At 44.8% G+C, this 17042-nt stretch overlaps 1 pseudogene; it reads right to left on the bottom strand.

Annotated features, from left to right (window-relative positions):
- The window catches only part of LOC115125804 (rho GTPase-activating protein 44-like), a 72444-nt pseudogene that overhangs the window by 29988 nt on the left and 25414 nt on the right, over positions 1-17042 (bottom strand).

Raw genomic sequence — 17042 nt, forward strand, 5'->3', positions numbered from 1 at the left:
CAGGTATGTGTGTGTATGTGTGTGTTTAAGCGTGCATGCATGTGAGTGTGTGTGTGAGATGTGTGTGCCTGCGTGTGTGTGTGTTTGCAGGTATGTATGTGTGTGTGTGTGTGCATGTATGTGAGTGTGTGTGTGTGAGAGAGTGAGCGTGCATGCGTGGGTGGGTGGGTGGGTGCATGTAAGTGTGTGTGAGTGAGTGAGTGAGCGTGCATGCATGTAAGTGTGTGTGAGTGAGTGAGCATGTGTGTGTGTGTTTCTCACCTCCAGGGAAGAACCAGTCAGCGTGCTGTATGATGGGTTCTATGATCCCCACTATCTGAAGAGACACTGTGGTCATCATCTCTGTCATGTTCCTGGAAACAACACACACTCAATGAGACAACACTTGATTTAACTTGGGAGTTTGCACTTTTGGGACTATTCGATAGGTTACCGAGTTAAGTGAACCACATGCTTCAAAAGTATTTCAAGATTCCCAGACAGTCAAAAGACCACTAAAATGTTGACTGATAAGGTAGCGTATTTTGAGGAGAGAGAGAGACAGAGAAAGAGAGACAGAGAAATAGAGAGAGAGAGACAGAGAGAGAGAGAGAGATACAGAGAGATACAGAGAGAGAGAGATAGAGAGAGAGAGGGAGAGAGAGACAGAGAGAGACAGAGAGATACAGAGAGAGAGATACAGAGAGAGAGACAGAGAGACAGAGAGACAGAGAGAGACAGAGAGAGACACAGAGAGATACAGAGAGAGAGAGAGAGAGAGAGAGAGAGAGAGAGAGAGAGAGAGAAGAGGACAGGACACGTACCCACTCTCGTTGGAGTGGGTCCAGAGCAGGTTGGGACCCAGAACTATGGCCATGTTACCAGGAGTCATCTTGTTGGAGTCCTGATAATCTCCTAGCTTGGCTAGGAACTTGATTAAGTATCTGATAGGAAGAGGAGAAATACACACTCAATCAATCTATTAATCAATAAATCACTCAATCACCACATGCTTTACAGTAACCAGACCTGGAACCCTAAAGTCCAAGCAGCATCACAGTAACCAGACCTGGAACCCTAAAGACCAAGCAGCATCACAGTAACCAGACCTGGAACCCTAAAGATCAAGCAGCATCACAGTAACCAGACCTGGAACCCTAAAGATCAAGCAGCATCACAGTAACCAGACCTGGAACCCTTAAATACCAAGCAGCATCACAGTAACCAGACCTGGAACCCTTAAAGACCAAGTAGCATCACACTCATCACATTAACCAGACCTGGAACCTAAATACCACGCAGCATCACAGTCACCAGACCTGGAACCCTAAATATCAAGCAGCATCACAGTAACCAGACCTGGAACCCTAAAAACCAAGCAGCATCACAGTAACCAGACCTGGAACCCTAAAGACCAAGCAGCATCACAGTAACCAGACCTGGAACCCTAAATATCAAGCAGCATCACAGTAACCAGACCTGGAACCCTAAATACCAAGCAGCATCACAGTAACCAGACCTGGAACCCTTAAATACCAAGCAGCATCACAGTAACCAGACCTGGAACCCTAAAGTCCAAGCAGCATCACAGTAACCAGACCTGGAACCCTAAAGACCAAGCAGCATCACAGTAACCAGACCTGGAACCCTTAAATACCAAGCAGCATCACAGTAACCAGACCTGGAACCCTTAAAGACCAAGCAGCATCACATTAACCAGACCTGGAACCCTAAAAACCAAGCAGCATCACAGTAACCAGACCTGGAACCCTAAACACCAAGCAGCATCACAGTAACCAGACCTGGAACCCTAAAGACCAAGCAGCATCACAGTAAACAGACCTGGAACCCTAAAAACCAAGCAGCATCACAGTAACCAGACCTGGAACCCTAAACACCAAGCAGCATCACAGTAAACAGACCTGGAACCCTAAAGACCAAGCAGCATCACAGTAAACAGACCTGAAACCCTTAAATACCAAGCAGCATCACAGTAACCAGACCTGGAACCCTAAAGACCAAGCAGCATCACAGTAAACAGACCTGAAACCCTTAAAGACCAAGCAGCAGCAGTGACAAGGGAAAAACTCCCCAGAAGGAAGACTCCTTGATATGTTCAAATCAGAGTGACTTCACATTATGGCCTATTTGTTCAGCTTTCAAACTATCCTGTGAAATCACACACACACACACACACACACACACACACACACACACACACACACACACACACACACACACACACACACACACACACACACACACACACATTCCCGGATGTTCTCTGTTGGTTATCAATATTTTAGGAGGTCCAAGTCACAGAGACTCTAGCCCTGATAGGAGGTCCAAGTCACAGAGACTCTATCCCTGATAGGAGGTCCAAGTCACAGAGACTCTAGCCCTGATAGGAGGTCCAAGTCACAGAGACTCTAGCCCTGATAGGAGGTCCAAGTCACATAGACTCTAGCCCTGATAGGAGGTCCAAGTCACAGGCTGCGTCTACACAGGCAGCTCCATTCTGATCTCCACTAATTGTTCTTTTGACCAATCACATCAGGTCTTTTTGACATCAGATCTTTTTCAGAGCTGATCTGATTGGTCAAAAGACCAATTAGTGATATAAGATCCGAATTGCTCTGCCTGTGTAAACATAGTGTCACAGACTCAGAACTTTAACACCCAGATAAAACACAATCTAAACCACATTAGTAGGTTGAAGTTGACCCTTGGGTCAGTTTTGCAATTCCCCCACTAATGGTTAAGGTTCAGAGTGGGGGAGGGGAAGCTGATCCTAGATCTGAACCTAGAGGAAACTTCAGCCTGGCAACAACCCACACATATAAAACAGCTCCTCACTGGAGGGTCCTGCTGGCAGCAGGTCTATGTAGACTGTAGAGAGGGAGGGAGAGATGGGTACTGACCTGAAGTTGTTGAAGTTGTCAGTTGGTAGTTTTTCACACGCCGCCAGCAGAGCTTGTAGTCTCTTGTCCATATCCTGAATACTGGATGGGGAAGACAACGGTGAACAGGGCCCAGGGTGTGTTGTAGTCAAGGCAGTGTTTTTCTCTGTTGTTTCCTACCAGGGAGACCAGCAGGCTACAGTGTATGGCGGCAGGGTAGCCTAGTGGTTAGAGCGTTGGACTAGTAACCGGAGCTGACAAGGTACAAATCTGTCGTTCTGCCCCTGAACAGGCAGTTAACCCACTGTTCCTAGGCCATCATTGAAAATAAGAATTTGTTCTTAACTGACTTGCCTGGTTAAATAAAGGTAAAAAAAAATAAAAAAAAGTAATTGAGAGGCTAATTGGTGTCAGCTAACCATCTGAGGGACCGGTAATCCAGAACCCAGGGACCAGTGCCGAACCACGAGCCAGAGGTTGACAAACACTGTGTTAACAATGTCTATTATTGTGATAATGGTCACTGTCTGTTCTGTCACTATGGTACAGTTTGTTCCCTTCTGTGTGGAGCTCTCCTATAGACAGAGGAAAGTCATCTCCAGCTCTTCAACATGACTAAAAGGGATCTGTTATCTGTAGTAGAGATAATGAGGTTATGTAGGGATCTGTTATCTCTAGTAGAGATGCTGAGGTTATGTAGGGATCTGTTATCTGTAGTAGAGATGCTGAGGTTATGAAGGGATCTGTTATCTGTAGTAGAGATGCTGTGGTTATGTAGGGATCTGTTATCTGTAGTAGAGATGCTGAGGTTATGAAGGGATCTGTTATCTGTAGTAGAGATGCTGAGGTTATGTAGGGATCTGTTATCTCTAGTAGAGATGCTGTGGTTATGAAGGGATCTGTTATCTGTAGTAGAGATGCTGAGGTTATGTAGGGATCTGTTATCTGTGGTAGAGATGCTGAGGTTATGTAGGGATCTGTTATCTGTGGTAGAGATGCTGAGGTTATGTAGGGATCTGTTATCTGTAGTAGAGATGCTGAGGTTATGTAGGGATCTGTTATCTGTAGTAGAGATGCTGAGGTTATGTAGGGATCTGTTATCTGTAGTAGAGATGCTGAGGTTATGTAGGGATCTGTTATCTGTAGTAGAGATGCTGAGGTTATGTAGGGATCTGTTATCTGTAGTAGAGATGCTGAGGTTATGTAGGGATCTGTTATCTGTAGTAGAGATGCTGAGGTTATGTAGGGATCTGTTATCTGTAGTAGAGATGCTGAGGTTATGTAGGGATCTGTTATCTGTGGTAGAGATGCTGAGGTTATGTAGGGATCTGTTATCTGTAGTAGAGATGCTGAGGTTATGTAGGGATCTGTTATCTGTAGTAGAGATGCTGAGGTTATGTAGGGATCTGTTATCTGTAGTAGAGATGCTGAGGTTATGTAGGGATCTGTTATCTGTAGTAGAGATGCTGAGGTTATGTAGGGATCTGTTATCTGTGGTAGAGATGCTGAGGTTATGAAGGGATCTGTTATCTGTAGTAGAGATGCTGAGGTTATGAAGGGATCTGTTATCTGTAGTAGAGATGCTGAGGTTATGAAGGGATCTGTTATCTGTAGTAGAGATGCTGAGGTTATGTAGGGATCTGTTATCTGTGGTAGAGATGCTGTGGTTATGAAGGGATCTGTTATCTGTAGTAGAGATGCTGTGGTTATGAAGGGAATATCTACTCACTTTGACGCCTGAATCCAGTCCTCGTAAAGTTCACTGGTCATCAGTGGCTCTGGAAGCTCACGGAGGTATGATTTCAGAGCCCCTGCGGAAGAGAAGGATGGAGAGACAGAGGGAGAGAGAGAGAGAGGCAGAGAGAGAGAGAGGCAGAGAGAGAGAGGCAGAGAGAGAGAGAGAGGCAGAGAGAGGCAGAGAGAGAGAGAGAGAGAGAGAGAGAGAGAGAGAGAGAGGCAGAGAGAGAGAGAGAGAGAGGCAGAGAGAGAGAGAGAGAGGCAGAGAGAGGCAGAGAGAGAGAGGCAGAGAGAGAGAGAGAGAGAGAGAGAGAGAGAGAGATCATCTCATTAGGCCTAATGGAGGTGTGGTTTTCTCTGTTCAGAATACTAATGAGAATACACACAACGCTGCCACCCTCAGATTACTCAAGGGAGTGGACAGCAACATTTACAAGGAAGCCTTTAGGACAGAGAGCGTCTTGGGTAAAACACAAGCAGACGACTTGGGAGATGTTAAGGGATGTGATTCTCTCGCCCCACAGCTGAACTAAACTCCAGGGCCAAATCCAGTGTGTGTGTGTGTGTGTGTGTGTGTGTGTGTGTGTGTGTGTGTGTGTGTGTGGGTGTGTGTGGATATGTGTGTGTGGATATGTGTGTGTATGTCTGTAAATGTGTGTGTGTGTGTGTGTGTGTGTGTGTGTGTGTGTGTGTGTGTGTGTGTGTGTGTGTGTGTGTGTGTGTATGTCTGTAAATGTCTGTGTGTGTGTGTGTGAAAGTGTATGTGTGTATGTCTGTAAATGTCTGTGTGTGTGTGTGTGTGTGTGTATGTGTGTATGTGTGTGTGCTAATGTGCTGAGAATCAGAGCAGTTTCTAGTAGATGTCCTGGATGGGTGGGAGCACGGTGATGTACTGGGCCTTGTGGTTGTGGACTGAGCCGTTCCCGTACCAGGCCGTGATGCAGCCGGTCAGAACACTCTCCACGGTGCAGCAGTAGTATTTGGAGAGGACCCGGGGTGACACGCCAAATTTCTTCAGCCGCCTTTGGAAGTTAAAACGCAGTCGCAGACTCTTGACAACCGGGGTGGTGTTGTTGGTCCATGTCCAGTCCTCTGATGGGGACACAGAGGAACTTAAACTGCTGACCCTCTCCACTACAGTCCTGCATGTTCCCTCCCCTACTTCCTGGTGGTGTTGGTCCATGTCCAGTCCTCTGATGGGGACACAGAGGAACTCAAACTGCTGACCCTCTCCACTACAGTCCTACATTTTCCTCCCCTACTTCCTGGTGGTGTTGGTCCATGTCCAGTCCTCTGATGGGGACACAGAGGAACTCAAACTGCTGACCTTCTCCACTACAGTCCTGCATGTTCCCTCCCTACTTCCTGGTGGTGTTGGTCCATGTCCAGTCCTCTGATGGGGACGCAGAGGAACTCAAACTGCTGACCCTCTCCACTACAGTCCTGTCGATGTGGATCGGAGCTGGTTCCCTCCTCTACTTCCTGAAGTTAAACAATCAACTCATTTGTTTTGCTGATGTGGAGGGTGTTGTCCTGGCACCATAATGTCAGTTCACATAGCTCCTCCCTATTGGCTGACTCATCGTTGTTGGTTATCAGGCCTACAACCGCTGTGCCGTCAGCAAACTAGATGATGGAGTTGGTGTCTTGCAAAGCCACGCGGTCGTGAGTGAACAGGAAGTACAGCAGAGGACTGAGGACGCTCTGAGCTTGGTGTCGAGCTTGGAGGGAACAATAGTGTTGAATGCTGAACTGTAGTTAAGGAACAGCATTCTCACACAGGTGTTCCTCTTGTCCAGATGTGTTACGGCCGCGTGAATAGTGATGGAAATGGCATCTTCCTCGGTTCTGTTGGAGCGGTATTCAAACTGGACTGGGTCCAGTGTGCCTGGCATGCCGGCCTTGATGTGGGCCATGACCAGCCTCTCACCAGTGTGCCTGGCATGCCGGCCTTGATGTGGGCCATGACCAGCCTCTCACCAGTGTGCCTGGCATGCCGGCCTTGATGTGGGCCATGACCAGCCTCTCACCAGTGTGCCTGGCATGCCGGCCTTGATGTGGGCCATGACCAGCCTCTCACCAGTGTGCCTGCATGTGCCGGTGGCATGCCGGCCTTGATGTGGGCCATGACCAGCCTCTCACCAGTGTGCCTGGCATGCCGGCCTTGATGTGGGCCATGACCAGCCTCTCACCAGTGTGCCTGGCATGCAGGCCTTGATGTGGGCCATGACCAGCCTCTCACCAGTGTGCCTGGCATGCCGGCCTTGATGTGGGCCATGACCAGCCTCTCACCAGTGTGCCTGGCATGCCGGCCTTGATGTGGGCCATGACCAGCCTCTCACCAGTGTGCCTGGCATGCCGGCCTTGATGTGGGCCATGACCAGCCTCTCACCAGTGTGCCTGGCATGCCGGCCTTGATGTGGGCCATGACCAGCCTCTCACCAGTGTGCCTGGCATGCCGGCATTGATGTGGGCCATGACCAGCCTCTCACCAGTGTGCCTGGCATGCCGGCCTTGATGTGGGCCATTTGGGACACAAACCAGCTCACTACTGGAGGAGGAGGATGTTAGGAAATAGGCAACAAGGAAATAGGCAACAAGGTGTAAAGGAAATAGGCAACAAGCTGTGAAAGACAACAGTCTTCCACAAACACAAGAAGCATTGATTGTGTTGACCGAACATTGATGTATGTATTTCTGGAGGCGAGAATCTCCTGGAAGCAGAGTTATATCTAATGGTTATATATAGACAATGGAGCTAGCTAAAGGCTCGTTGTTATGGAGACCAGAGCCTGAGCCAGAGAGAGAGAGAGAGAGAGGTAAGAGGCGTGCAGGGGTGTGAATTAATCTGCGATGGTGTGTGCGTGTGCGTGTCAGACCTGGGTTCAAATACCTGTGTATTTAAGTATCTATACTGAACAAAAATATAAACGTAACCTGCAATCATTTCAAAGATTTTACTGAGTTACAGTTAATATGAGGAAATCGGTCAATTTAAATAAATTCATTAGGCCTTAATCTATGGATGTCACATGACTGGGAATACAGATATGCATCTGTTGGTCACAGATACCTTAAAAAAAATTGGGGGAGTGGATCAGAAAACCAGTCATGATCTGGTGGGACCATTTGCCTCATGCAGCGTGACACATCTTCACATAGAGTTGATCAGGCTGTTGGTTGTGGCCTGTGGAATATTGTCCCACTTCTCTTCAATGGCTGTGCAAAGTTGCTGGATATTGGCAGGAACTAGAACACGCTGTCGTAGACGTCAAATCCAGAGCATCACAAACATGTTCAGTGGGTGACATGTCTGGTTAGTACTCAGGCCATGGAAGAACTGGGACATGTTCAGTGGGTGACATGTCTGGTTAGTACTCAGGCCATGGAAGAACTGGGACATGTTCAGTGGGTGACATGTCTGGTTAGTACTCAGGCCATGGAAGAACTGGGACATGTTCAGTGGGTGACATGTCTGGTTAGTACTCAGGCCATGGAAGAACTGGGACATGTTCAGTGGGTGACATGTCTGGTTAGTACTCAGGCCATGGAAGAACTGGGACATGTTCAGTGGGTGACATGTCTGGTTAGTACTCAGGCCATGGAAGAACTGGGACATGTTCAGTGGGTGACATGTCTGGTTAGTACTCAGGCCATGGAAGAACTGGGACATGTTCAGTGGGTGACATGTCTGGTTAGTACTCAGGCCATGGAAGAACTGGGACATGTTCAGTGGGTGACATGTCTGGTTAGTACTCAGGCCATGGAAGAACTGGGACATTTTCAGAATTGTGTACAGATCCTTGCAACATGGGGCTGTGCATTATCATGCTGAAACATGAGGTGATGGTGGTTGGATGAATGGCACGACAATGGGCCTCAGGATCTTGGTATCCCTGTACATTCAAATTGCTATGGGTAAAATGCAATAGTGTTCGTTGTCCGTAGCTTATGTCTGCCCATACCATAACCCCACCGCCACCATGGGGACCTCTGTTCACAACGTTGACATCAACACACTGCTCGCCCACACAACGCCGTACAAATGGTCTGCGGTTGTGAAGCCGGTTGGACATATTTCCAAATTCTCTAAAACGCTATTGGAGGGCGGCTTATGATAGAGAAACTAACATTCAATTCTCTGGTGGACATTCCTGCAGTCAGCATGCCAATTGCACACTCACTCGAAATTTAAGACATCTGTGGCATTGTGTTGTGTTACAAAACTGCACATTTTAGAGTGGCCTTTTATTTTTCCCAGCACAAGGTGCACCTGTGTAACGATCATGCTGTTTAATAATCTTCATTATATGCCACACCTGTCAGGTGGATGGATTATCTTGACAAAGGAGAAATGTTCACTAACAGGGATGTAAACAAATTTGAGAAAAATATGTTTTTTTGTGCGTGTAGAACATTTCTGGGATCTTTTCTTTCAGCTCATGAAACATGGGACCAACACTTTACATGATGCATTTATTTATCTGTACACTGTAGTATTTAAAATAGTTTTTTGAATTTTGAGTATTTTAATGGTTATTTGTAAAAACGAAATAGTCTATCAAATTATATTTGAGGGTATTTTTAAATACTTATTTCAAATACTATGCATGGGAGTGTATTTAAGTGTTTTCATATACTGTGTGTGGGTGTGTGTGTGGGTGTATGTGTGGGTGGGGTGTGTGTGTGTGTATGTGTGTGGGTGTATGTGTGGGTGGGTGTGTGTGTGGGTGTGTGAGTGTGTAAGGTAACCTGCGATGGCGTGGGGGTCAGCTGAATACTCCTGTACGTCCATAACACCACAGTCCAGGGAGGCCTTCAGCTTCTTCAGCTTGGAGGCCGAGGGAGCAACTCTGAACAGACCCTACACACACAGGGAGTCAGGAAGACAGGGAGTCACTCTGAACAGACCCTACACACACAGGGAGTCAGGAAGACAGGGAGTCACTCTGAACAGACCCTACACACACAGGGAGTCAGGAAGACAGGGAGTCACTCTGAACAGACCCTACACACAGGAGTCAGGAAGACAGGAGTCACTCTGAACAGACCCTACACACACAGGGAGTCAGGAAGACAGGGAGTCACTCTGAACAGACCCTACACACACAGGAAGACAGGGAGTCACTCTGAACAGACCCTACACACACAGGAAGACAGGGAGTCACTCTGAACAGACCCTTCACACACAGGAAGACAGGGAGTCACTCTGAACAGACCCTACACACACAGGAAGACAGGGAGTGACTCTGAACAGACCCTACACACACAGGAAGACAGGGAGTCACTCTGAACAGACCCTACACACACAGGAAGACAGGGAGTCACTCTGAACAGACCCTACACACACAGGAAGACAGGGAGTCACTCTGAACAGACCCTACACACACAGGAAGACAGGGAGTGACTCTGAACAGACCCTACACACACAGGAAGACAGGGAGTCACTCTGAACAGACCCTACACACACAGGAAGACAGGGAGTCACTCTGAACAGACCCTACACACACAGGAAGACAGGGAGTCACTCTGAACAGACCCTACACACACAGGGAGTCAGGAAGACAGGGAGTCACTCTGAACAGACCCTACACACACAGGAAGACAGGGAGTCACTCTGAACAGACCCTACACACACAGGAAGACAGGGAGTCACTCTGAACAGACCCTACACACACAGGAAGACAGGGAGTCACTCTGAACAGACCCTACACACACAGGAAGACAGGGAGTCACTCTGAACAGACCCTACACACACAGGAAGAGAGGGAGTCACTCTGAACAGACCCTACACACACAGGAAGACAGGGAGTGACTCTGAACAGACCCTACACACACAGGAAGACAGGGAGTCACTCTGAACAGACCCTACACACACAGGAAGACAGGGAGTCACTCTGAACAGACCCTACACACACAGGGAGTCAGGAAGACAGGGAGTCACTCTGAACAGACACTACACACACAGGGAGTCAGGAAGACAGGGAGTGTAACTTTGTCTACAATAAACACTCTCTAGTGGCTAAATCCTATATTAACGCTACTCTGTAATCAGAATGTTTAGTAGTGTTAATTAGGCTTCATCTGGGTCTGGGAAACTTTGTATTAAGTAGGCTTCATCTGAGTCTGGGAAACTTAGTAGTGTTAAGTAGGCTTCATCTGGGTCTGGGAAACTTAGTAGTGTTAAGTAGGCTTCACCTGGGTCTGGGAAACTTAGTAGTGTTAAGTAGGCTTCATCTGAGTCTGGGAAACTTAGTAGTGTTAAGTAGGCTTCACCTGGGTCTGGGAAACTTAGTAGTGTTAAGTAGGCTTCATCTGGGTCTGGGAAACTTAGTGTTAATTAGGCTTCATCTGGGTCTGGGAAACTTATTGTTAATTAGGCTTCATCTGGGTCTGGGAAACTTAGTAGTGTTAAGTAGGCTTCATCTGGGTCTGGGAAACTTAGTGTTAATTAGGCTTCATCTGGGTCTGGGAAACTTAGTAGTGTTAAGTAGGCTTCACCTGGGTCTGGGAAACTTAGTAGTGTTAATTAGGCTTCATCTGGGGCGGCAGGGTAGCCTAGTGGTTAGAGTGTTGGACTAGTAACCGGAAGGTTGCAAGTTCAAACTCCTGAGCTGACAAGGTACAAATCTGTTGTTCTGCCCCTGAACAGGCAGTTAACCCACTGTTCCTAGGCCGTCATTGAAAATAAGAATTTGTTCTTAATTGATCTTGCCTAGTTAAATAAAGGTAAAATAAAAATAAAATCTGGGTCTGGGAAACTTAGTGTAAAGCAGGCTTCATCTTTTCCTATACCTCCTCCTGCATGCCACACTCCAGCAGCATTGTGACACAGGCCTCGATGGGGGAAGGCGATCTCTCTGCTGCTGATGGTCAGGTGTTCCTCCAGGGCCTTGCCATACGAAGGCTTCTCCACCCACGCCTCTGTGGCAGGACAACACATTATACAACAGTTAGACACACGAGGCATGTGTACATGTGCAGGCATGGACGAGCTCTCTCTCTCTCACACACACACACACACACACACATTACTCACCCTGGTGAGCCTTAATGGTGGGCAGGACACTCTGGAGGATCTCTAGAGACTTCCTGTGATATTCTGCCTGGATCTCTATGAGCTACAGGGAGACACACAGAGACACAGGGACAGAGAAGGGGACAGAGAGGGGGACAGAGACACAGGGACAGAGACACAGGGACAGAGAGGGGGACAGAGACACAGGGACAGAGACACAGGGACAGAGAGGGGGACAGAGACACAGGGACAGAGAGGGGGACAGAGACACAGGGACAGAGAGGGGGACAGAGACACAGGGACAGAGACACAGGGACAGAGACACAGGGACAGAGAGGGGGACAGAGACACAGGGACAGAGACACAGGGACAGAGAGGGGGACAGAGACACAGGGACAGAGACACAGGGACAGAGAGGGGGACAGAGACACAGGGACAGAGACACAGGGACAGAGAGGGGGACAGAGACACAGGGACAGAGAGGGGGACAGAGACACAGGGACAGAGAGGGGGACAGAGACACAGGGACAGAGAGGGGGACAGTGAGACACGTAAGGAAACAGAGGGAGACAGAGAGACACAGAAGGACAGAGAGGGGGACAGAGAGGGGGACAGAGACACAGGGACAGAGAGGGAGACAGAGGGACAGAGGGTGACAGAAGGACAGAGAGACACAGAGGGACAGAGGGGTAAAAGGTGAGGTTTAAACAGCCGCTCAGCTATTTGACTGTAAAAGGAGTCAATGTCATCTGAAGGACAAATGCAATGATACAGAAAACGTACTAACCGTCTGAAAGTAGTTTGCATAGTCTATTTCTTTGGCCACAAAATTATACATATCAGCTGATAGTTGATCCTGGAAAAGAGAATAAAAAATGACATTTAACCTTATTGCAGCCTGTAACCTTAATACAGTCTGTAACCTTGTAGTGGTTAATACAGCCTGTAACCTTAATACAGCCTGTAACCTTGTACTGGTTAATACAGTCTGTAACCTTAATACAGCCTGTAACCTTGTAGTGGTTAATACAGTCTGTAACCTTAATACAGTCTGTAACCTTAATACAGTCTGTAACCTTAATACAGTCTGTAACCTTGTAGTGGTTAATACAGTCTGTAACCTTAATACAGTCTGTAACCTTGTAGTGGTTAATACAGTCTGTAACCTTAATACAGTCTGTAACCTTGTAGTGGTTAATACAGTCTGTAACCTTAATACAGTCTGTAACAGTCTGTAACCTTGTAGTTAATACAGTCTGTAACCTTAATACAGTCTGTTAATACAGCCTGTAACCTTGGTTAATACAGTCTGGTTAATACAGTCTGTAACCTTGTAGTGGTTAATACAGTCTGTAACCTTAATACAGCCTGTAACCTTGTAGTGGTTAATACAGTCTGTAACCTTAATACAGTCTGTAACCTTGTAGTGGTTAATACAGTCTGTAACCTTAATACAGTCTGTAACCTTGTAGTGGTTAATACAGTCTGTAACCTTAATACAGTCTGTAACCTGTAACCTTAATACAGTATGTAACCTTGTACTGGTTAATACAGTCTGTAACCTTAATACAGTCTGTAACCTTGTAGTGGTTAATACAGTCTGTAACCTTGTAGTGGTTAATACAGTCTGTAACCTTAATACAGTCTGTAACCTTGTAGTGGTTAATACAGTCTGTAACCTTAATACAGTCTGTAACCTTGTAGTGGTTAATACAGTCTGTAACCTTAATACAGTCTGTAACCTTAATACAGTCTGTAACCTTAATACAGTATGTAACCTTAATACAGTCTGTAACCTTGTAGTGGTTAATACAGTCTGTAACCTTAATACAGTCTGTAACCTTGTAGTGGTTAATACAGTCTGTAACCTTAATACAGTCTGTAACCTTAATACAGTCTGTAACCTTGTAGTGGTTAATACAGTCTGTAACCTTAATACAGTCTGTAACCTTGTAGTGGTTAATACAGTCTGTAACCTTAATACAGTCTGTAACCTTGTAGTGGTTAATACAGTCTGTAACCTTAATACAGTCTGTAACCTAATACAGTTAATACAGTCTGTAGTGGTTAATACAGTCTGTAACCTTGTAGTGGTTAATACAGTCTGTAACCTTGTAGTGGTTAATACAGTCTGTAACCTTAATACAGTCTGTAACTGTAACCTTGTAGTGGTTAATACAGTCTGTAACCTTAATACAGTGGTTAATACAGTCTGTAACCTTGTAGTGGTTAATACAGTCTGTAACCTTGTAGTGGTTAATACAGTCTGTAACTTGTAGTGGTTAATACAGTCTGTAACCTTGTAGTGGTTAATACAGTCTGTAACCTTAATACAGTCTGTAACCTTGTAGTGGTTAATACAGTCTGTAACCTTAATACAGTCTGTAACCTTTGTGGTTAATACAGTCTGTAACCTTAATACAGTCTGTAACCTTGTAGTGGTTAATACAGTCTGTAGTCTACAGTCTGTAACCTTGTAGTGGTTAATACAGTCTGTAACCTTGTAGTGGTTAATACAGTCTGTAACCTTAATACAGTCTGTAACCTTGTAGTGGTTAATACAGTCTGTAACCTTGTAGTGGTTAATACAGTCTGTAACCTTGTAGTGGTTAATACAGCCTGTAACCTTGTAGTGGTTAATACAGTCTGTAACCTTGTAGTGGTTAATACAGTCTGTAACCTTGTAGTGGTTAATACAGTCTGTAACCTTGTAGTGGTTAATACAGTCTGTAACCTTGTAGTGGTTAATACAGTCTGTAACCTTGTAGTGGTTAATAAGTCTGTAGTGGTTAATACAGTCTGTAACCTTGTAGTGGTTAATACAGTCTTAACCTTGTAGTGGTTAATACAGTCTGTAACCTTGTAGTGGTTAATACAGTCTGTAAGTGGTTAATACAGTCTGTAACCTTGTAGTGGTTAATACAGTCTGTAAGTGGTTAATACAGTCTGTAACCTTGTAGTGGTTAATACAGTCTGTAACCTTAATACAGTCTGTAACCTTGTAGTGGTTAATACAGTCTGTAACCTTAATACAGTCTGTAACCTTAATACAGTCTGTAACCTTGTAGTGGTTAATACAGTCTGTAACCTTGTAGTGGTTAATACAGTCTGTAACCTTGTAGTGGTTAATACAGTCTGTAACCTTAATACAGTCTGTAACCTTGTAGTGGTTAATACAGTCTGTAACCTTAATACAGTCTGTAACCTTGTAGTGGTTAATACAGTCTGTAACCTTGTAGTGGTTAATACAGTCTGTAACCTTAATACAGTCTGTAATACAGTTGTAGTGGTTAATACAGTCTGTAACCTTAATACAGTCTGTAACCTTGTAGTGGTTAATACAGTCTGTAACCTTAATACAGTTGTAGTGGTTAATACAGTCTGTAACCTTAATACAGTCTGTAACCTTGTAGTGGTTAATACAGTCTGTAACCTTAATACAGTCTGTAACCTTGTAGTGGTTAATACAGTCTGTTAATACACCTGTAACCTTAGTGGTTAATACAGTCTGTAACCTTGTAGTGGTTAATACAGTCTGTAACCTTGTAGTGGTTAATACAGTCTGTAACCTTGTAGTGGTTAATACAGTCTGTAACCTTGTAGTGGTTAATACAGTAACCTTAATACAGTCTGTAACCTTGTAGTGGTTAATACAGTCTGTTAATACAGTCTGTAACCTTGTAGTGGTTAATACAGTCTGTAACCTTGTAGTGGTTAATACAGTCTGTAACCTTGTAGTGGTTAATACAGTCTGTAACCTTAATACAGTCTGTAACCTTGTAGTGGTTAATACAGTCTGTAACCTTGTAGTGGTTAATACAGTCTGTAACCTTAATACAGTCTGTAACCTTGTAGTGGTTAATACAGTCTGTAACCTTGTAGTACATACAGTCTGTAACCTTGTAGTGGTAATACAGTCTGTTGTAGTGGTTAATACAGTCTGTAACCTTGTAGTGGTTAATACAGTCTGTAACCTGTAGTGGTTAATACAGTCTGTAACCTTGTAGTGGTTAATACAGTCTGTAACCTTAATACAGTCTGTAACCTTGTAGTGGTTAATACAGTCTGTAACCTTGTAGTGGTTAATACAGTCTGTAACCTTGTAGTGGTTAATACAGTCTGTAACCTTGTAGTGGTTAATACAGTCTGTAACCTTAATACAGTCTGTAACCTTGTAGTGGTTAATACAGTCTGTAACCTTAATACAGTCTGTAACCTTGTAGTGGTTAATACAGTCTGTAACCTTAATACAGTCTGTAACCTTGTAGTGGTTAATACAGTCTGTAACCTTGTAGTGGTTAATACAGTCTGTAAGTGGTTAATACAGTCTGTAACTGGTTAATACAGTCTGTAACCTTAATGTCTGTTAATACAGTCTGTAACCTTGTAGTGGTTAATACAGGTTAATACAGTCTGTAACCTTGTAGTGGTTAATACAGTCTGTAACCTTAATACAGTCTGTAACCTTGTAGTTAATACAGTCTGTTAATACAGTCTGTAACCTAGTAATACAGTCTGTAACCTTGTAGTGGTTAATACAGTCTGTAACCTTGTAGTGGTTAATACAGTCTGTAACTTGTAGTGGTTAATACAGTCTGTAACCTTGTAGTGGTTAATACAGTCTGTAACCTTGTAGTGGTTAATACAGTCTGTAACCTTGTAGTGGTTAATACAGTCTGTAACCTTGTAGTGGTTAATACAGTCTGTAACCTTGTAGTGGTTAATACAGTCTGTAACCTTGTAGTGGTTAATACAGTCTGTAACCTTAATACAGTCTGTAACCTTGTAGTGGTTAATACAGTCTGTAACCTTAATACAGTCTGTAACCTTGTAGTGGTTAATACAGTCTGTAACCTTGTAGTGGTTAATACAGTCTGTAACCTTAATACAGTCTGTAACCTTGTAGTGGTTAATACAGTCTGTAACCAGTCTGTAAGTGGTTAATACAGTCTGTAACCTTAATACAGTCTGTAACCTTGTAGTGGTTAATACAGTCTGTAACCTTGTAGTGGTTAATACAGTCTGTAACCTTGTAGTGGTTAATACAGTCTGTAACCTTGTAGTGGTTAATACAGTCTGTAACCTTAATACAGTCTGTAACCTTAATACAGCCTGTAACCTTGTAGTGGTTAATACAGTCTGTAACCTTAATACAGTCTGTAACCTTGTAGTGGTTAATACAGTCTGTAACCTTAATACAGCCTGTAACCTTGTAGTGGTTAATACAGTCTGTAACCTTGTAGTGGTTAATACAGTCTGTAACCTTGTAGTGGTTAATACAGTCTGTAACCTTGTAGTGGTTAATACAGTCTGTAACCTTAATACAGTCTGTAACCTTGTAGTGGTTAATACAGTCTGTAACCTTAATACAGCCTGTAACCTTGTAGTGGTTAATACAGTCTGTAACC

Source organism: Oncorhynchus nerka, linkage group LG26 (genome assembly GCF_034236695.1).
Source record: "Oncorhynchus nerka isolate Pitt River linkage group LG26, Oner_Uvic_2.0, whole genome shotgun sequence".
Classification (NCBI taxonomy): Eukaryota; Metazoa; Chordata; class Actinopteri; order Salmoniformes; family Salmonidae; genus Oncorhynchus; species Oncorhynchus nerka.